The 22787-nt window shown below is 32.4% G+C and overlaps 1 protein-coding gene across 5 annotated transcripts in view; it reads left to right on the forward strand.

Moving 5' to 3' along the window:
* Nucleotides 1-22787, forward strand: part of LOC129976524 (phospholipid-transporting ATPase ABCA1-like) — a 184432-nt gene that overhangs the window by 34612 nt on the left and 127033 nt on the right. The gene's annotated exons all lie outside the window — the stretch shown is intronic.

The raw sequence follows: 22787 nt of genomic DNA on the forward strand, positions 1-22787 counted from the left end.
AAGGCAGTGAACGGCCTTGCATTGCATTGGCGTACGATAGTCACGAAATATTAACCTTTGGGGTGAATTTAGCATTATTTACTGAATCTATCGACTGATCCTTAGCGAGTGTTTTTGGTGTTTATTCCCCGACATGCAATTAATAATATCTGAGAATCAAATCTGTGTTTTAGACGAATTTTTTACCAATATATTCACACCAACATTTTCCATATAACTATAACTATAATTTGCCATATATCTATAAAACTATCAGAAAATCATATACCAAATTTGACCTATTTAAGTCATTACTTTTTTTGAGTCATAGCTTTTACATGCTTCTGATATTACAGGCAAAAGAAAATAACCTTTTGTCGGATTTGAATTCAAATTTAATAGTTATCTATATTTTGGGTGTTAAATCTGTGTACCGAATTTTATCCATCTAGCTCTCTTCTTTTTGCAGTTATCTTGTTAGCTTATATTCGAACAGCCGAGCATACAGAATTTCTCTGAATGAATATTGCTCAAAATTTGATAGAAAGCTACACATTTCGTGTAAATATCATTTACCACATTTCATCCATCTAGCTCAAAGCTTTTTTTAACTATCTTTGTCACTGACTGGTAGACAGACAACGCTGAAACTGTGTTGTTTGAACTCAGGAAGGTCTGAAACGTGGAGATGCGTCAAAATGTCGAATTCAAATTATTTGACGCTTACAGTACTTTGTGCGTACTAAGTATACAAGAATGTAAAAAGAGGGAAAATGTTGATGTGCGTATCAAGAATAGAATTTAGAATGGATAACTGGCGAACTTATATTGAACAGAAGTTGGCAACATAACATAATTTTAGGCGTACCAGTGTGAGTTGGCTATCCGTATTAATTTTAATGATCTTTAAGCTGGTTGTAAATTTTCCCTATATATGTTGGTGTTAATTTCATAAAAGTTGAACAATAGCGTTTAAACTTTAAATATTTGCAATCATTTTTTGAAATGTTTTATGTTACCAAAGCGAACATTGGATCCATTTTGATGTTACCAAAAATATATTAAAATATAAAATCAAAAGTAAATTCTACAAATTCAAAATTCTGTTGAATTATTAAGAGTCTCTTGACTTTTAAGGTAACTAAAGTAATATGAGGAATGAAAACTTTTTTTCACAGAGAGATTCCTTTTTTTTCGGAATGAAAGAGGATTAATCAAAATTAAAAAGACTAATCAATGGGTTCAAAAAATGATGTATATTTATAGAAAAGAGTTTTTAAGTAATATTTTAGTCATTTGTAGTAAGGGGTAATTTTAATTTTACAGTTATTAGGAAGTTACTTTCTACGAGTATATCGTACGCGTAGAAAGTACTGTGAGTTATTTCCTATTCTGTGAGTTTAGAATACGGCGAGTGTTTTCGTATAATTTTATTGCAATGAAGAACTAGTTGCATCGCTAAATTTATGATTATTATCTTCTGACGTTATTTAACAAACATTCGTGCCTATGATGATTCATTTTTATGCAAAATGCTGTAAGCTGAATTCTTATTTCTGATGCATGTATACAATACTCTGATTGAAGCTGGATCTGTTCTATATTCTAAATTGGGATGAGAGAATCTATCCTTATTTGCGTTCTTCTCATTACGACATGGTGCTTATAATTAAGTTTTATCGCATGCGTCGCAGATTTCTCTCTTTCTCGTTGCCGCTTCCATGGTGTGTAGTATTTGTAAATATATTTTAATATGTATTCTATTTATAACCATGTTCTTCTGTATTTATAAGCATAGAAAAACAATTTTTTTTTATTCATGATGTAAAAACATTGTCAATTTCATATTTTATATAATGAATTTATCTTACGAATTATTTCTTTTTTTGTATGAAATAATTTATTTTTTTATTTCTAATCCGTTCTATTTAAATTCTGTAACTATTGACTTTATGATGGTTTGGAAAATAATTAATACTTTAAGGCAAGGGTGGGTAGACTTTTCCTGGGTACGGGCTACTTCTAATTTTTTAAAATTGTTGCGGTCCACCTAGTGGCGTAGGTTTGGTGAGCTAAGAAAAAGGTCTACAATATTTATTTTAAATTAAATACCACCTACTTAATATCCACCTACTTAAATCACTACAAATATAGTAATAATAATAGCATGATACAAACATAATAATAATAGCCACAAATATAATAATATCAAAAATTTAAAATGTATTAGAAAACAAATCCTTTTCATCTAAAGTGAGTTCTCGTAGTTATAGTTAGTAGAATACTTAGTCTGCATGTCAAACCTGAATGTCTCTGTATATAATTACCAACTGCTAATCTTTCACTGGATTCCAAGGGGTCGTCTATGAGATGGGAGCGATATGTTGTCATAATTATATTCACCGTTGAAAATACAGATTCACACAGGGTGGTAGAGCCAAAGAACGGTGTTAAATGATATGCAATTTTTTTTTAATTAAGGTACTTTACTTTGTCCCTTAGATTCCAAAAGTTATTCTTGAGTGCTGAACTACGTGCTTTTAAAATGATGCCATTTTAAAAGAGAAAATCTTTTTTTTTTCTCTGGAGATGAAGAGAATATATAATTTATATTTTTATTCATTTCTTACACATCAACATTGCTAAATGGGTAACACATGATTGTAACAATTGGTTCTAGTCTAGTAAATTCTTGAAATCGTCCCTCGAATTCAGAGTGAAGTTTTATTATTTGTTCATAATATTTCTCTTTGTTTAATGTACTTCCGTTTCTAAACAAATCGTCAGAAATATTTTTGATATTTTTCATCGGTGTTACATAAATATGTTTTTTTTTAGTATGCGCGTCTTAGATAACATATAGTAATTAGTATAAGTCTTAGGTAAAGGCGGTCACCCCAAAATGTCTTGCGGTCCACCAGTCGATCGCGATCGACTTAATACCCACCCCTGCTTTAAGGCATAACTGGCCGTAAGCAGCAGTATTCAAAAATATCTATGTGCTCTTTGGTAAGGAAATACTCATTGTAGTTGGGATAGTTATGGAAGACTTTTCCTACTTCTGACGCACTAATATGGGCCTTTAAAGTCCTTTAGGAAAATAAAATATCGTCCTTCCTCTCCTTCCAAGTATTGGAGTTAAATCATACATCAATCTGTCTTTCGCTTCGATCAACAGAAGATGCCATACTTCCTCACTACAAGGAGTCCTTGATTCGAGGATTTCGTTGAGCACCCTAAAACGAAAGGTATCAACGCCACTTCTAATATCTAACCAAAAATCCTTTACTAGTTGTCACAAAAATTTATTTTATAAGGTTTCACCTAACTGCGCATTTAACTTCGTGAAACCAACTTCAAAGCACCTTCCGAATCTGAAATGTAGTTGCAGTCATACGAAACCGTCTTCTCGGTCATGTTCAGAGTGTCAACTGCAGGGACCGTCATTGCCGGCCGAGCAAAATGAATGGACGCGCAGCAGTTCGGGTAGATCCATTCATCTTGCAAAAAAATCCCTCGCAAGTAACGGATCGATTTATTTGATTTTCGATAAGAGAGTAGGTTCCATTGCGGAACTGTTTCCATCCCAGGAACTGAGTTCTATTTTCTCGTGGTGGAAGTATATATAAAGAAAGTATTGTTGTTTAAAAATTTTCAATGGTTTTTTTCATGAATATCATCAATTTAGACGTTCTTTATTTCGTAGAGGGGGGGGGGACATTTGAATTTTGTCTTTTCCTCTATGTTTATAAACTTGGCAACTAAAAAAAGGAGTCAACTTAAGAGCAGACATTAATAAATACAACCTTTAAGCAAACTGTAAGAGTTTCTACGAGAATAGTTTAATAGCATTGTGGAATGTCGATTCTGCAAAATTGCTCGACTTCCGATTTTATCCAAGTTCCTCTGTGCCCATGGATCCAGTGCACATTAAATCCGTCAATATCTAACGTATTGCTGCATATTGGGGAGAGAACGAATCCTGTGTCATGTGTCATCGTTTTCTGTCCACCTTTAAAAATGAGGAGGTCCATCCCATAATAACCCCTATTTTACTTCAAAATGAGTCGTTTATCTAATTAAATTATTCAGATGAAAACCAACAAATGTGTCATTTCATTTGTATGCAATAATTTGTAATGGATAATCGAATCTATGCTAACATTATCACTTAAGATAATTTTTGAATACTTTTAGAGGAATTTTATGTAATCATATCGAAATGACTCGGCTACCCAAGTGGCACAGCCTGTTATACAATATTGTGCGATATTATATTATATGATTCAATATTTAGCAATATTATATATGTGTGCTATTTGAGTGCATAACTTATGAGCATAATCAGTATGTCTTGCTGTATGTCTGTATAAACTGGTTTATTTTAGCTAAACCAGCTGTTTTGATGCTACAAGAGAGCAGTTTGGAAACAAATTTCATAGTCAGATATGAGTTGCTGTGTCCCCTCTCAAAATTTCCACGACCTACCGTCCTAAGGATATTCCCTTTATGGAATCAAATGAGAGAGGCAAGCGCTATTCTTTTTCTTGGGGAAGATCCCCCGTCTGTAACATGGGAGTTTTCCATGAGTCCACTTTCCTGGCATTGCTTACGAGGCGATTTCCGTCGATGCTTAGAAAGGCGAAAATCGATCGATTTGCCCGATTGCGAAGAAGGGAGTGCAGGAAAGTGTGTCAGCGGACGCGTTTTTCTGCTTTTTCAGGGGAAATTGAATTCCCCATTTCCGGCACTCTTGCTTTCCGCCTTCAAGGATACCTCCCTCGCTGGCACCGGTTCCCAGCGGCCAATTAACTCGTCTTTGCACTTGTTCGAATGAAGCGGTTCTCATGGCCGAAAACTCGCTTGTCAAAGAAACCGATTTCTTGAACTTTATTTGCGTTGTTTCGCTCGAATCATTTTAGAAAGCAGTTCATTGTTCTTGATCTCCTGACTGAGAAAGAAGCTGGAATGCCGGTCCATTTTCCGATCAAAGCAAACCGTGAAACTTGCCCCGGTTTTCAGACAGGTTTCTTAAACATTTTCTAAAGACCTCAATAGCTCTTTCTTATGAGGTATCAAAGTTACATTTTGCCTGTCGACTTCCGCCATGAGAAATTCTGTTATGCCAAAGCGAAATGTCTTCAACTTTCTCTTCTAGCATTCTCTTCATTTTGGAACGCACATCCGACATTTTGTTGTTACTGGCTTGTTTCCTGCAGTGAAATTTGCATTAATGTGTACATTACCTAAACTGTACTCAAATGCTTCGACTGAACACAATGGCTTCGATACTTCCCTGCGTAGCGATACTTTTGTTCTATGTGTACTGAAAGGGGATCCGGTTCTGCTTCAGTATCATTTCGATCACTGGGGAAATTATTTGCTTGACAGACAAAGCTACGTGGGTGGAGTGGTGGAAAATTGCACTATTCAATTGTTCTCTCTGTATTTCAAACCTTAAATTGCTTGTCAAGAAAAAAAAAAATACTGAACGTGTAATACTAAGTCTTAAGACATCAAAATCTTAATATATATGTAAAGATACTTTAAAACTTAATTTGAATCTTAATTAATTTCCTAGTTTCTATCCTAATTTAACCCATATTGACTTCATTCTAAAATATTCTCTTATTTCCTGATCCAATTCCATCTTTTTTATTAATTAATGCAACAGAAGCTCTGTAAAACTGCTGAAATCGACAAATTCCCACGCTCCGAGTGAAAGAATAAAAAATTGTCGAGCTAAGCGAATTCTTTTAAAATATACCTATAATTCCTTTACATAAATCAACACGTGTAAAGAAATCCCTATGTATGTATGTAAAAGATATATTTTTGAAGCAGAGTCACAAAGTCGTGGTTGAAGAGAGAGAACCACTTTTTTATTTTTAAACTTCGCTTTATTCCATCCCGGAAGGTATAATTTATGTACAAGCAGCGCGGGCGAACCAACGTCCGTTCACAAGCGATACAAAAGCAGAAGAGAGTAAAAGGGCGTACGAAATATTTGTCCCGATGATTATATACCATGAGATTCTGATAGGGATTTCTTTGCACGTGTTGATTTAGGTAAGGGGAACACAGGTATATTTTAAAAGAATTCGCTTATCTCGGCAATTTTTTATCCCTTCATTCGTGGGAACTTGCCGATTTCAGCAGTTTTACAGAGCTTCTATTGCATTAATTAAATAAAAAAAGATGGGATTTTATCAGGAAATAAGAGATTATTTTAGTATGAAGTTAATATGGGCTAAATTAAGATGAAAATTTATAAAATACCAACATGCTTGGCAAAGAAATCACTCTTATTACTTATTATGGAATGGCAACAGATAAATGTGAACAAACAACCGTGCCATTTTCAGATTGCTCCGTTGAACATCTTTACAGCTTCATTGAATTCAACGCTTAGCTTAGAGAGTTAATGGAGGAGTAAAATATTACTAGAAATGTTCCGGTGAATATTCGCCAAAAAGTCTATTCAATCTGAGGAAAGAAGATATAAAGGAAATTAAGAAATAAACTTCAAACAGAAAACTTACTCGAGAGCAAATATTGGCTTAATAGAGTCGACAGATTTTAATCGCTATGACTTAACTATGGAAATGAATGTGCGTATCTTTTAAAATAATTAACTTATAAAAGTGATCTTTGTATTATCTTTAAAAAATTTTCTTTTCAATGGCATCGATTTAATTTTTTCAATTTAAATCAATTTAATTAACAATTTTCCTTTTTAAATTTAATAATATTTTTAAATTCAACTTGATACATTATTTTTAAATGCTATTATGAAATTAAAACTCATCCATCAAAAGATTCAGTGACGTGTTTTTGCCAGTTATTAATTCAGTAGAGAATTTTTATTTTCCGTACAGGACTTCCACTTTGTTTTCATAATACACGCACTGTTTAATTGGCTGGAAGCTGATTCAATTGAATTCGAGTTTTTCAGTCGTATCAAACAACGGTGAATTTTATAAAAATATATACTAACATTCTGTATAAATCATTTAAAAGCCTAAAAAGTGAATAAATAATCTGGACGAACTAGCTGGTTGCTAAAGGCGACTATTTTTTTAAAAAAAATCTAACTCTTTTAAATTTCTTGTTGAGGTAGATATGTTGCATTTGTTTTGGGATTTTGATCATCACTCTGACTCATAAAATGTGATAGTAGCTGGCAATTAGGGATTATAATTAAATTACTATGTACTCTAACTAATTACAGAGATAAAACATGTCTATAAGTATTCATGTATTTGATAACAGGGCTTTAACCTGCCTACTCAGTCATAATATATATATATATATATATATATATATATATATATATATATATATATATATATATATATATATATATATAATATGGCCTTCAACATCTTTTGAACAGAAAGTGGGAGTCAAATATTGATGGAGATAGACAAAATTTTCTTATCGGATGGATGTAAAAATAGAGAAACAACCTAGTGGGCAGACTGGTCATTCGAGACCTAGAAAATTTAAACTCTCCTATAGAATATATTTTTTTGACCTTTAACGTAATTTAAAATGAATAATATTTAATGACATCATTTAAATTTGTAAATATCTTTACTTTCTTAATGGTTTTAGTTACAAATGAGTGCGCAGAAGAGTTAAGTTGATTTTACTTGCTATTAACTTATAAAATGTATATATTGTATGTAATTTTCAAAAAAAAAATTAGACCCAGTAAGGATGTAACAAGGTTCTGAAAATTTTTTATAAAAATTTATTTGCTGCTGATAATTTTGTGAAGAAAGAGTTTTTCTACTATCACATTTAAAGAGTTTTAAAATTGTTACTTCTTAATTAGATTAACGTTTGTTTATAATAACTTTTAAAAGTGTTTTCTCGTCATTGGCTTTAGAAACTGTGCTTTAAAGAAATTACTAAATTTAGTAAAATTAAACGGTTTAATTAAAGGATTAGAATAAAGGATTGACGCTTAGATAATATCTGAATTTACAATTATCTCTTATTTTTATGGAATTTACATGCAAGTATTAGTTTATAATAAGTATATATTAATTGGATTTGCATATAAATATATATTCTCGTTCATTTGAGATTTTGAATCTGTTTATTTGAAATGTATGGGTGTTAAAAAGGTATTAAATGTGTAAAGACAAAACTTTTATTTACATCGTAATGAAATTCATTGTTGCTTTCTTGCAAACTTTCTAACAGCTCTAACAGAACCACGAGAAACTAAATTTCTGAGTGATTAATCTGTTTTATATATATATATATATATATATATATTTGAATGAATTGTAAGTATGGATATTTAAAAAGATATATTTGATTTTCGTCTTTTAGTTTTATAAAATAAAATGTAATTAGATATTGTTATTCATTACGATTAAAATAACATTATCCTATATGTATATTATTACCATTTATTTTACAAGCTGGTTCAAACTTTAAAGAGTACGTCTGACCTTCAGAAATAAGCTATTTTTTTTTTCAGTTGGACTTGAAGTGACAAGCATAAAGAGCGCGTGATACAGAAGCTTCTTGTCTGAGAATGAAGTGAGAGAAAGCGCATAGAATGTGCACCATAGGATTCATGGAATACAAATTCACAATGGCATTATTACTCAGTTTCATAACTAATATGCCATATCGATGTAAAAGAAAGTAGTAAATAATTATATTCAGATGCAAAGTCAAACAAGCACAAAACTATATTTAAAAGATTTATCTTTTGATTTAAATCCTTTGCATGTCTTTTGCATAATCTTGCATTAGTTTTTGGTATTGGGATTCGGGAATCCATTTTTAATATAGACGATAGAACGGCCATTAAAAGGCAACAGAAAAAAATTCGATACCATGTGTCATAATTTAATGAAGTTATTCTCTAAGAAAATAACTGAGAAATAAAATTTGAATGAAATTTTATTGAACTGCAGGTGTTTTTTTTTTGTTGTTGTTTTTGTTCTGTTCATGTTAAACATCCGTTTTTTTTATTTACAAAGCAGGAAAATACCAGATGAAATCACATGAAAAATTATCAAGTGATATTATATAATGTAATTGCGGATAAAGAAAAAAAAATATTTAGTTGCTGTTTACATTTTAAAGATGTTTGTAACAAAATTTCTCGTCATCTTATTTTCCATTTTGTTCTCTTTATTGCGAACTATAAAAAGGCGTTTATTTACAATTGGATTTTTTTTTTTTTGTTATTACTCTGTAAACAAAATATATTTTAAAACAGATATTATTTGCGAGGTTGCCAAAGAGAATTTTCTTCGACCATCATTTCACTTAACGATTGTTTTTATATCTTAATTACTTAGTGGCTATGCTTCATATGATACACTGCAACACTCAGAGCACCACAACATACAATCGCTTTTTAAAAAATGTCATTTTTTCCCCTCATATGCTTGTTATATTTAGACCAGACTAAATATTTTTATGTTTCACAATCGATTTTGCCCAGTTTGGATTCTCCTCTTTGACAGTGCACCATATCTTTACTTTCACATTTACGAAGTATACAGAGACATTACAATCATTGGATAAATGAATTTTGGTGGATTTTCTCCTCCATGAGTTCCAAAAAGAGCGTTTGTGGACTTATTTAATATTTATCTACAAACACGCTTATTCAACATTTATCAACTGTGACTATCATTGTTTTAGTTTGATTCGGCTTCTGCACCCAAACAATAGATTTGCTTGGAATATTTGACGAAATCCATTAAAAATAGAACACGATAAAATAATCATAACATTATCAGTCTCGATTCTTAAAAGTTTCCTCTTTTTTTCTGAAAAAATATGTATATTTTCAACACATTCCACAATAACCATTGAAGGAATGCCCCGTGCATTCCACCCGTGATGGGTAAAATGCGGTGCTATCCACCCGCGTGCATCTCAAAATCACAAGAAACTTCGAAGGATAAATGAGCAACTAGACGTGTAATTAGAAATGTAGCCCTGAGACAAACTTCTGAGAAACCAGAGAATTATCTTTCTATCTGCGTATGTTAAAATGATAGTTATAAAATTTAAATATTTAAATAAATAATATTTGCTATATTATCGCATAACAAGATCTCAATCTTTCGAGAGCAAGAAAAAAAAAACTTGATTTTCCGCTACCAATAATGAATACTTCTAATTGTGTGGTGCAATCATGATCATTATGATTCGTGCAGTGGAAGCAAGAGAACCCATGTTTTTGGGAACATTTCTTTAATGATGACATTTCACACAAAACAAGACATTAACACACGCACAAATCTACAGAACAGCAACTCATCTCATTATTTACAATCGCAATGCACTGTGGGATGCGTACCTAATCAGACATCGCCATCTATCTTTCCGCCATCTTATTTTTTTATCGTATAAATGTTGTTTGTTAAAAAATAATATGTTCTTTCCGTTAAAATCAAAGGTCTAAACTATATCGGTGTAATGAAAGAGTTCCAAATTCCATTCCATTTCGAACTATTCTCTTCGTCATTCTACTAAAGTGAACAAAAAACACTCTATATTATGGAGTACACGAGATATCCATTTCATTTCTTTTTGAGAAATTCCTTAAATTAAATATCACATTTGGAAAAAATGTGATTATCTTGATAGCGCTTGAAACAATGAATGTCGACCTTAACGAGCGTTACTATAACGCATTTAGAAAGTAACTGATTAGTACCATTTTAAAATTTTAATCGAATTCTTCATCCATTGTCGTCAAACGGTCTTCCTTATCTGTCTATTGTTAAAAAGAACTTTGATTCTTTTTTTTTTATAACATACCTCTTTTATGTTTATGTTACATAACGCACGAACTAAAAACAGCGAAGCAGAAAAACAAACAAACAAACAAACAATGGAAAAGAAATGGTAAGTAAAGCTTTTTTGCACCCGCGTCACGTGACGGTCATTGCCAGCATCGGAAGTGGGTCGGTTCGTGTTCAGCGTTCCAAATTTCGAAAAGACTCTTCGCGTTGACGTCAGAGAGTCTCCAGACAGTTTGGGAAGGACCTCGCCCGAGAGTGCCTCGAACTTCTGATGTCTTTTTTTTTTCTTTCGCTTACCCAATGCCTTGTTTACGATTTGGCAAGAAGGATTTTTTTACATCCATATATCTCCTCCGACACTTTTTGTGAAGGCAGCGAGTGCGAAATCATATTCGCCAAAAGGATATTCCTTCCCCTTCTAGATGGTGTTTCTTCCTTGGAAACGGTGCTCATTTTGAAAGCAGGAGGCATGCCGTGAGATGAAGAAATATTTTCAGTCATCTTCTCGTTACTGGACGCACCGCACTCGAACCTTGACATGACGTTTGTTATTCGGTGTGACATCGTTCTTTTATGAAATTCCCTTTCAGTTTGTGATAAGGCTGGAGGACATAATGGCTCTCTTTAAATGAAATAACTGCGCCATCGTATTTCATTTTATTAAAAAACCATACTAAATAAATAATAAGTTATAATAATAAACCCATTATAATAATAAACCCCTCATATAATAGATCTACTTTACAGTATGATAAAAACGATAGCATATTTTTACCTCTTTTGGTTTACCTATTGGGTCCCAAAATGCATCATAATGCTAAAATTTTGGTGCTAAACCGTACACTATATTTCATATGTCTAGCTCGCTTTGTTTTTGAAGCAAATTTTTCACCTATACATTGGCAGATAAACAGATGACCAACCATCTAACATAAATAATCCAAATTTAAGCCCAGATCTACAGAATTAATGAAAAAATCATATACTGAAATTCTCCAATCAGGTTTGTTGCCATTTTGAGTTATTTTTTTTATAGACACTACCAACTCAAGAAGTCGAATAGTTTATGGTTTTGTCCAATCTGTAATAATCATCTATTACTTACGTAATAAAGTAGAGTGTCGAATTTTACTAATCTAATTTGTTGTATTGTTCAATTTTGTACATGAATGGTGAGAGACAAATTTCCACGGAAGAATTTCTGCCAAAATTTAATCATAATCTGCACTTTTGGATGTAAATACCGTGTACCTAATTTTCTTCATTTGCCCTTTTGAATTATTTAGTTCATAGACCAACAGAGGTATGTAAGTTAGAGAATATTTTTTTCCGGATTAAAGGAAATCCAAAAGAGGAGATTCATCAAAATGTTGATGTGTGGTCTTAAGACAATTACAGTGCTTTCTCTTTACATTCTTATTATTTATAAAATGTAAGAAATTTTGAAATTATTATAATTTGTTATTTATAGAATGTGAGAAATTGGTATTTATGTAATGAAAGAAATATATTTATTTATTGCTTTAAAACGCAAATATATAAGCTAAAAAAATTATTATATCCTCGATATCGTCCTTTATAAGGTCCAGTGGTATAACTGTCATGATTACAGGCAGAAGGGCAGAAGGGCATAAGACGCCACTTTATAGGTACATCAACTATATATATATATATATATATATATATATATATATATATATATATATATATATATATATATATATATATATATATATATATATATATATATATTGTATTGAAATCATGAATAACGTAGTTTAATTTTAATAAAGGTCATAAAATAAAATTTTGTATCAATAGAATAGGCGAACCGTCTGGCACTTTATGTTTTGACTCCTGTTTCTCTCAATGAACAATGGTAATCGTTGCTTGAAAACTGTCATATTCATTCAATTACCAGTCTATTCCTTAAGTGCCTTATCTCCGGCACCTTCCAATCCCCCCCCTCCCCTTTCGTAATGAAATGGATCTTCCCATGCTGCGTCTTAGCCTTCGTCTTTCCTTGGAAATCGTCTGGCATAATCATCCTCATTTGCGTTCGTCGTTTTTCAACAGAAAGACAAGGAGATTAAATCCTTTCGAAATCGAAACAGCAAGCAGTGAGCAACTTGAAACCTCGTTACTAAAACCGCTTAAGCTTCTTTCGTAATCTTTTCGAAGGATTAAGCCGTAAATTGGATTAGGCAATGACTGATGGACCCTCGGGGGATGATGGACTTTTCATTCTTTTATTTCTATGGTTTTGCATGTTTGTTCCTTTCTTTTCCTGTTCTTTTCTAGAGTCGAAAGAGGCCACGTGTCACAGGTGGTTGCGTGACGTACCATTCAATGAGCCGATTGTTTTGAGTGGCAGATTACTTGATTAATTCATGAAAAGACAGTTTTCTATGAATGAGTTATTCTACGAAAACAAAGAATATTCGCCCTTTGAAAGGATCAACACATTGTTGTACTTTCTGCTTCATTAATTTCTCAATATTTTTCAAAACTAAAAAAATTTATTTGAAATTCAAATGTGATACGACATGACAAATTTCCGATTTGTAATAAAGAAATATGGATCTTTGTGTAGGAAAGGTTGACAATAATAATATATGGAATAAGTTATTAACATTATGAAGATCAATGCTTTGTAAACATCTGAAATGAGTTCGGAAAACTGCTAAAATTTAGGACCGACTGCATGAATGAAATTTATTACTCACCGGTTTCAGTGCTCTTGAAGTATCAGCTTATTTATTTCTCGCCCTCTACAGCTCGAATGCGTTCCATTGTTGTACGTGTATGTAAGAAAACGTGAAACACATATACTTACGGGGGTGGGTATTAAGTCGATCGCGGAAAGAACCTGTGGGAGACATTTTGAGGTGACCGCCTCTACTAAGAGCTAAGAAGCGCATACTAAATGAAACCAATCGTTACAATCATGTGTTACCCATTTGGCAATATTGATGTGGAAGAAATAAATAAAAATATAAATTATATATTCTCTTTATCTCCAGAGAAAAACGAAGGTTGCTGTTGCGGCGGTCCGGTCCTTCGATTTTATAATCCGTGTCCTGCGTTAAATCCGTGTGCCTTCGTGGCGGGTCGGAGAGTTAGAAGTATGACTTCTCTTTCAAAATGGCATTATTTTAAAAGCACGTAGTTCAGAACCCAAGAATAACTTTTGAAATCAAATGGGTGAAATAAAGTATCTTAATTTTTTTAAAAAAAGCTGCACATCATTTAACATTGCCCTTTGGCTCTACCTACATGTGCGAATCTGCATTTTCAAGCATGAATATAATGAAGACGACATATCGTTCCCGTCTCACAGACGATCACTTGGAATCCAGTGCAAGATTAGGAGTTGGTAATTATATGCCGAGGTATTGGTGGACAGTATATAGCCGAAGTCTTTTAATAACTATAATGACGAGAACTAACTTTAGATGAAAATGATTTGTTTTTGTGTATTTTGAATGTTTGATATTAAAATATATCCTTTAATATAATTGTATTTGTGACTATTATTGTTATGTTTGTATCTTGCTATTATTATTATGTTTGTAGTTATGTAGGTAAGTGCATATTCCGTATTTATTATTAAGTTGTAATAAATATTGTAGATCTTTTTTTAGCTCACCACACCTACGCCGCTGGGTGGAATACAGCATCTTGGGAAAAATGAGAAGTTGCCCGTACCCTAGAAAAGTCTGCCCCCCCCCTGTCCTTAGTGTTGTTATAGTCAACTCATAAGAATTTTTAACCCCAATCCTAATGAATTCCCATTCTGAAAATAGAGGATGAGCTTTGTCATTTATAAGAGTGGCAGATTACTGCCTTTCATTAGATCCTTTGGCATATACATGAGTGGTGTGTGTGTGTGTGTGTGTGTGTGTGTAAAAATTTCTTTGGGCTCTCCCCCTCCGCCCACTCTGGAATCTTGATACGTACAATTGACCATAGAAGTTTCAAAGTTCATAGTGCTTTAAAAGATTAACAATATCTGGAGAAGGCAATTTAAAGTCTTTTTGGCTCAAATACTTAATAGTTTCTTTTTTTGAGAATTTATTGATTGGGATCGTTAGCAGAAAAGGCTGTCTTCTATTCAAAATTAAAAATTCAAATTAATGCTATTCTTCAGAAATATTCAATGATCGATGAAGAATTTGGCACTTATTAAAAATTGTTTTTGGAAAAAATATTTCGACAGGTGATATTGATTTGTTATTAAGATTGCGCTTGTTCAATGTGTGTTTGTTCTATGCGTCAAAGATAATATGGTCACTGTCCTTTGCTTAGTTTCAGGTCAATAAGGTTTGTCATCTAATTCAGATTTATTGGTAGGGCCGGAGTAATACCCATCCAGACAATGACATTTGTTGCTATTCCCTCCCCTTTAAGCCGTAGAATAAGGGAGAAAATGGAAAAAATATCCCCAAGAGTTTCTTGATACATGCTATTTTGATAAGTTTCTGACACATTCTGAAGTATACTTTTCTGATAATATGTGATAACATCTTCAACTGCAACCATTTCAAAGTGCGAGTTCGACTCCATAACTGTTTCTGAGCGTGAATCTGATCTTTCAATCAAAGAGATATTAAATATCCTGGAATTCAAAGCAACACGTTTTGATTTAGTTTTACTCAATTGATATAAATTTTAGCTATGCTACGTAAAACTCCCGGTACGCTTTTTAAAAATTCAGTTACTTTAAAATCCCGTTTCAAAGCAACACTAGGGCAATTTTGGGACGGACTTCGTAACTTTCGACCATAGTAAGATGGAGAGGACGACACCTGAGCTGGCACCCCTTCTCCAAACTTCCACACCACACCACCGGAAAGGCACATTTGGCATCGACTGATTTAATGTGTACTAGGCCCACTTACACGATGGTTCTTTGGTGGAATCAGGATTCGGACTTTGGTTTCTAAGCCGAGATCTTATCACCAGGCCACCGGGGCCTGGTGATTTGAAGAGTAAACTTCTGTCTTTCAAGGCTTGAAAGACAGACAAATTGCTTATCTGCAACAGTCATTTTTCTTTCTTTCTGGAACTGAGAAGAAAGCAATGATTTGAGACTTGGCCGTAAAGATAGAATAAATGAAATGATTTTAGTGAGAGAAGGGTTAATTGTAATAATGAAGAGTTTCATATCAATTGCCACTAAGATAGAATATCCGCGTTCTGATAAATTGTTGTTGTAAATCGTTTCTACCGAGGTACAACGAGAGGTTACGAATGCCTATGCGCATTAAAATAAAAATGTCTTTTTTAAAATATTTTAAATGTATTCAATTTTAATAGAATTTATTCAATAACTGAAGCTAAAAAAATCAATAAAAAAGATATATGATATATTCATTCGAAACATTAAAATTTTAAAATTACTAAAATATGTGATAAAATTGTCAACTTCGCAACAGTTTTAAAATAGTATCAAAAGGTGCTGCGTAACACATTCAACCCAAACTCAATGAAAAAAAACTGCGTACAAAAGCAAAAGTGAAAATGCCCGAAAGAAATAACTTATCTTTAACATTGGCAAAGAATTCGAGTGATGGATGTAATTAAACAGAGTAATAGGCTTAAAATTTCAACAGAGGAAAAAGACATTGTTATAAAATGTCTTTTATATTTTAAAAAGACATTGTTATAAAATATAAGTTACATTCATTTTTTTTTTTTTGATAAACATTACAGAAATAACCGTTGAGAAATAAAATGTGTCCTTAAAACTAACTCACTAATTTCTTAAATTTTAAATTGGAGTAAAAATAGTTTGATTTGTTCAGAAGTTATGGCGTAAAAGCAGAAAATCTGTCATTTCATCCCTTTTAAAGGGCTGTAGGAATTTTTTAATAGCGTAATAAATCTTTTTAGAAGCTGAGGAATTTAACTTTGTCCGAATCCGTCAAGTGTTGTGAAATGGTATCAAGTTCAAACATATGAAATAAACGAATTTTCAATTTTACATATCCAGCTTATTTGACGTTGTGAGAATTCTAATCCAGTAACTTTAGCATTTTTCTTCGAAAACATTTTAAACCAAGATTTTTACACAGAGACATTATTTATGTCATTTCGAACGATATCTCAAGAACATTTTTTTTAGGTAACTCCATTTTTGGAGATTAAGAATATTATATTTTAGAAATCTGGGAATAGATTAGTGAATGGGGTATTTCAAATCGAAAAAAAAATATGGTTAAATTTTATTACGATTATCATTTTAGTAAGGGTACAGCATGACTGCCTGAAGTTTTCGCCTACTAAGAAATGAATTTTAATTTCTAGATGGAAAAAAGTGAATGAAGTGAAATGTAGTTCTTTTTCACTATTTCCTAAATATTCTATTTTGAATATTCTGTTTAATTTTCTGAATTAAAGATTTCAATGTATCTTCAAACAAAAGTGTATGTTTTATTACTTAAATTCGCATGCTTAATCTGATTTTTTTTTATCTGTAGAATTGGCCTTTTTAAAACTGGAAGTAAAAACACATTTATTCAAATTCTTTTCTTGTTAGGAACGCATTTTTCTGGATTCTTGAATTGTATTAAATAAGAAACGAGAATCATCAAACTTAATTGCACGAATGTTCCGAATGAACACAGCGATTTTCCGATTAAGGTTCCTCATTTATTCCGATCCAGTCATTAAAGTAATTTCCTTTAGTCTTGAATATCTGCTCTGCAAATCACCAGACAATATGCTGCTCTGCTCCTCGAGAAGTATGAATTCATTTCTTTCTTTATTTCTTTGGTCCCGCTCAACATTTCTCGTCCCCAGCGGTTTGTCCGGTAGCAACTGCATGCTCACTGAAAGTAATCAATTTTTTAAAACATGCAACCGCAGTATTCAGGCTGCTGGCATCAGGCCAGATGGCAATTTTTAGAAGGCCAAAAAGAAAGGAAGAAACAGCAAAATTCGTTTAATTCTGACGTCACAAAGAATTCTACATTTGTCTGGGAAGGTTATGTAATGTTGCACCTATGCGCGGATGATTCGCCCTGTTCGAAAAACCCGTTTTGATTGCTAAAAACTTCCTTGTAATGCATTGGCAAATGTGGGACGAAAGGGATTTTACATGTAATGCAATATTGTATAGGAAAACATGACCCTAATTTAAGTGAAATTCAAAATGCTATTTTTTAAAATGTATGTTTAATATTTATTTAAGACAAATGTGTATATATGCTTTAAAAAAAGAAATTATAATAGATATGCACCAATTAATAATAGCATACAAAAAAGTATTTTTACTATCCATCCTATCGAACTGCGACTCATGACATATCTTTCAATTATAAACAAGATCTGTTATTTATACAACTTTAGTCTTGAGTGTGTTTATGTACTTCCAGTTTTATTTGCGCAATATTGTTGCCATGAGTAACCTGTGAATAGTTGCAACGGAAAATTTTTTCTTTGATAATAAAAAGTGTCTTACGTTACTTATAATAAATAGTTAATTGCTGTAGATTCGGATATCCCTGTATATTATTATTTTAATGCTCGAAATAATATTTTTTCGGTTGTTAATTTCATTTAAATTACTTAATCGTTTTTTTAATTACGGTAGGAAACATTGGCACTGGCATTCAAACGAATAGCTAAGTCAAGCAGGTAAAGATATTTAACATTTTCTTAATAAAATGTAACATTATTAGTTAATTATATATTTGTCTTTGATTAAAATACCTTATGTTCATATACTTCCAAAAATAAAAATAGTGTAAAAACTTTTTTTGGAATGAATGAACCGTCCTCAAAGACAAGTTCAGGAGAATCTTTCTTATCGTTTGTGAAGAAAGGATGCTCTGAGTTGAAAGTTCGGACTCCTTCAGCAATAACGAATAATTATTGAATGACTCGTAAAATAAATATCTCTAGTGTGACCTTCTCTTTGTTGTATGTTTCTTTACATGAGCTATCTTGCAGCTGTAATGTGCTAATAATCTCATTTATTATCAAGTTGCTAAATGGCATTCGGCAATACGAATGCTTGTAACAGGTGCCTGAGGTCGGCCGTTATATATTACCCATCTGGCCTTCCTTTAAAAGACCTTACCCGCGTTGCATAGGTGGCCTTTGGATTGTTCCTCTTATATCACCATTGTGACCTTTTATCATGATTGAAAATGTTTTTAGCAACCGCGCTCTCCAGAAGAGGACACGGGAACGTGCGTGATGTAGCAGAACTGCAGTCGTTTGCCAACGCAAAAGGTTATATTTTAGTGAACTTTAATGCCTTGTGAATTTTAGTGCCTTGTGGATAAAATAGAGATGAAATATAGTATTTAATAAGTTTATGATGTCTCTAAAAAATTATTTATTCTCTCTTTTTTATCTTTACTGAATTAAAATTTATTTTAATGTCTCTACTTCTATTTGAAGAATTTTCCGATTTCCTGAAGCGCAGCCTGCGGCGTTAAAGATAGTACACTGGGAATGGGAGAATAAATCCATCGAGAGTGTTTTCCCTTGGACTCTTTCGTACACTTTCCCCATATGACACCATTTAAGAGTCTACACCCTCGGGACGTCTCATATTATCAAAGTTTGACAAAGATCTACGATTCCGAAGATCAAGAAATATTCTAAAATCTGCCCATTTTATTCTTTTTTTTTTCAATTGTGTTATTAGTTTTTCGTTGTTTTGAGTTATATGTTCGCATGAATACGGATGGACAGTTAGACAGATTTCGGTTCATATTTGATTGGAATCTAAATATTACGTGTACAAATCTCGTACCAAATTTCATTTGTATAGATAAAAGCTTATAATATAAATTGTGACCTACAAGCATTGGGAATCTCTCGACATTTTTTAAATCAGAACTGACGCCGAAATCGAATTCCTGACAAATGAGGGATTGAGATATTTATTCGATATTTCGTTGATATATGCAAATATCTCTATAGTGCTAAATAACTATTCAAGACAGTCAGTTAAAAATTAAACAACGATTGCTATTTTAAGACAAACCTCGTCATTTTTAAATCCAGTCAGATAATGACGAGGTCACCTGATCCGACAACCACCTCCAAATTTGCTCACCACCAACGGAAGGACAGTTGGCCCAGATTTAATGTGCATCGGGCCTGGATACATGACGGGTCGTTAATGGAATCGGTTTCGGAGCTGCCTGGTTCCGAAGTCGAGACCTTACAGCAAGGTCAGTGTGAATCCTCAGCAACGACCCATCTCGGACGTATAAACGGAATTCCCTTTGACGGAGTTTATCCAAAATTTTATTTAAATCTGAGATTTCGACAAAAAGACTACGTGCCAAATTTCATGCATGTAGTTCGTTGTATTTTTGCTAAACGTGTCTTTGAGGCATAATTCCATAAAATGTATTTTTTGAATTTGGAGAAGTTTAGAATGTGGAAATGTTCCAAAGTGATTTTTTGACGGTTTCAATATTTTCTCTATGTATACTTAAATTAAGAGTATATATATATATATATATATATATATATATATATATATATATATATATATATATATATATATATATATATATATATATATATATATATAATGTAACATTATTTGTTGTGATGCAGAATGCAGTTTGAATACAGTGAAGAGATTCCTTTTATCTTTTTAAATTCTTTTTAATCCATCGGAAAAGCATAATTATTTACAAGCAGAGACGCGAACAAGACGTCCGCCAAAGCGCAGTACAAAAGCCGAAGTGGGGAAAAAAGGCCGAAATAAATTATCCCTCGCCTTATATAATCTTAGATTTTGATAGGGAAAATATTTCTTTATTGTGCTAATATATTATTAAGATTCTGATAGGGATTTCTGACACATGTCAATCACATGTAAGGGAAACACAGGGATCTTTTAAGAAAGAATGTGCTTACTGGACATTTTTACCCCTTCACGCCGAGCGTGTGAAAGCTGACTAAGCAATTTTATAAAGCTTCTCTTGAATTAATTAAGTAGAGAAAGTGGAATTGGACCACGAAATAAGAGAATATTTTAGAATGAAGTTACTAGGGGCTAAATTAAGATAAAATCTTGGAAATTAATTAAATTGAAATTAAAAGTTAAAATATCATTACATATATAAATATTCCATCTCGGGAGGCATAATTTATGTACAAAAAACGATGACGAAACTGACGTCTGTTTGCAAGTGATACAAAAGCAAAAGAGAGCGAAATTTTCCCTTCGGTCGTTTTTGTAATGAGATTTGATAAGGATTCTTTACACGTGTAGACATGCGAAAGGGAATTATAGGTATCTTTTAAAAGAATTTGCTTAGAATGACAGATTTTTGTCCCTTCACTAGGTGTGTGAGAACCGCTGATTTCAGCAGTTTTACAGAGCTCGTGTAGCGTTCATTAAATTAAAAAGGTGGAAATGTATCAGGAAATAAATGAATATTTTCAAGTTCAGTTATAATCAGTTCAGTCAGAAGTTAATATGGGTTAAATGAAGATAAAAATTAGGAAATTAATTAGGATTTAAGTTATGGTTTTACTATATCATTACACACACACACATTTTATATATATATATATATATATATATATATATATATATATATATATATATATTCAACGAAAGGATTGTTTACGTTTTGCTAGCCCACCCCTCGTTACTGGCTGCTATGGACAGAGAGAAACGTAATACATTGATTTTTGAATCGAGAACGATAAAATCCTCTCGGTCATCCGAATTTCCGTGAGAACCATTTTCCCCATAAACAAGTGGTCATCAGTATCAATTCGCAATGCGAGTCAGCTTATTGCTTTCCAAATGCTCATCCGGTTCCCTCCCTACGCCATTTCACTTCAATTGTTCAAACGACGGTCCGTCTACGTCAGAGCGCCCGGGTTCATCGGGCGGGTCAAGTGGCCTTTTCCTGTTCCTCAGATGCAATGGATGCATCCGATTGGCAGAAGTGAGCACATTGGCGCTTGGACGCTATTGAGAAGAATTTGTCGCTGATTTGTTTTTCGCGTGGATGGATGAGAGACAAGATTCCTCGAGGAAACAACGAGAGGGTTGATATTTTTCATTGTGTCCAGGGAACTGATCAGTGTCGAGGTTATCAGTAAAGTTTCAAATTGCATTTGGCAGTCTCAATGACAGATTGTAACAAAAAAATTGCTGCGAAAATTGTTTGGACTATGATTTGATTTAGTTAAACTGGCGCATCGTTTGAAGTTGAAGGAGGGATGGACATTGTCATTTTGAACCTATATTACATCGTAGCCTTCGTAATAACAGTATTCCTAATGAAAGAGTTTTTGTTGCATATTTCTTTACTTTTTGCGTTTTTTTCGCCCCATACTTAAAATTGTGACACTAAGCATCATAAAATGTCATATTTATAAAATCTGAAACTATGCAGCGCGGATGTATGATCGGGATTCTATTATTTGGCGCAGGTTGGATTTCTGTCGCCAGCGGTTTTTCGATGATTTCGGGGGGTCATAAATTTTCATTTTTATAAAATAAATAAAAAATAATAGATAATTAAAATAAAATATAAAGAATTCATTAAACAAACAAAAATTCATGGAACATCAACGTGATTTCGCCGGACGTTATAATGTTAACAGTGTTTGCACCTTAGAACATCATAATTTTTTTAAAATAAATAATAGAACAATTTTTGTAAAATAAAGAAAAGTTAATAATGGGTAATTAAAATAAAATAAATTCATAAAACAAATAAAAATTCGTGGTACGGCAACGTGATTTAATTATATTAACAGTGTTTATGGTTTAGAACATGTCGTTGAGGTATAAAAATGATTAAATGAATAATTTGCGATTAGAGAAGGGATTTAACACATACAAAGTAATGAGTAATTTTATATAGAAAGAAAGAAAAACTAGGTTGTTTTTATAATCCCAAATTTCTGTAGTAACTCAAAAAATAATAAAGAGAGAAAGATGAATAAAAAGGTGACGAAAACTAACATTTCACTTTAGAATTATTTATTATATGTCTATTAATTGAATTAATA

The sequence above is a fragment of the Argiope bruennichi genome, chromosome 7 (assembly GCF_947563725.1).
Source record: "Argiope bruennichi chromosome 7, qqArgBrue1.1, whole genome shotgun sequence".
NCBI classification, from domain to species: Eukaryota; Metazoa; Arthropoda; class Arachnida; order Araneae; family Araneidae; genus Argiope; species Argiope bruennichi.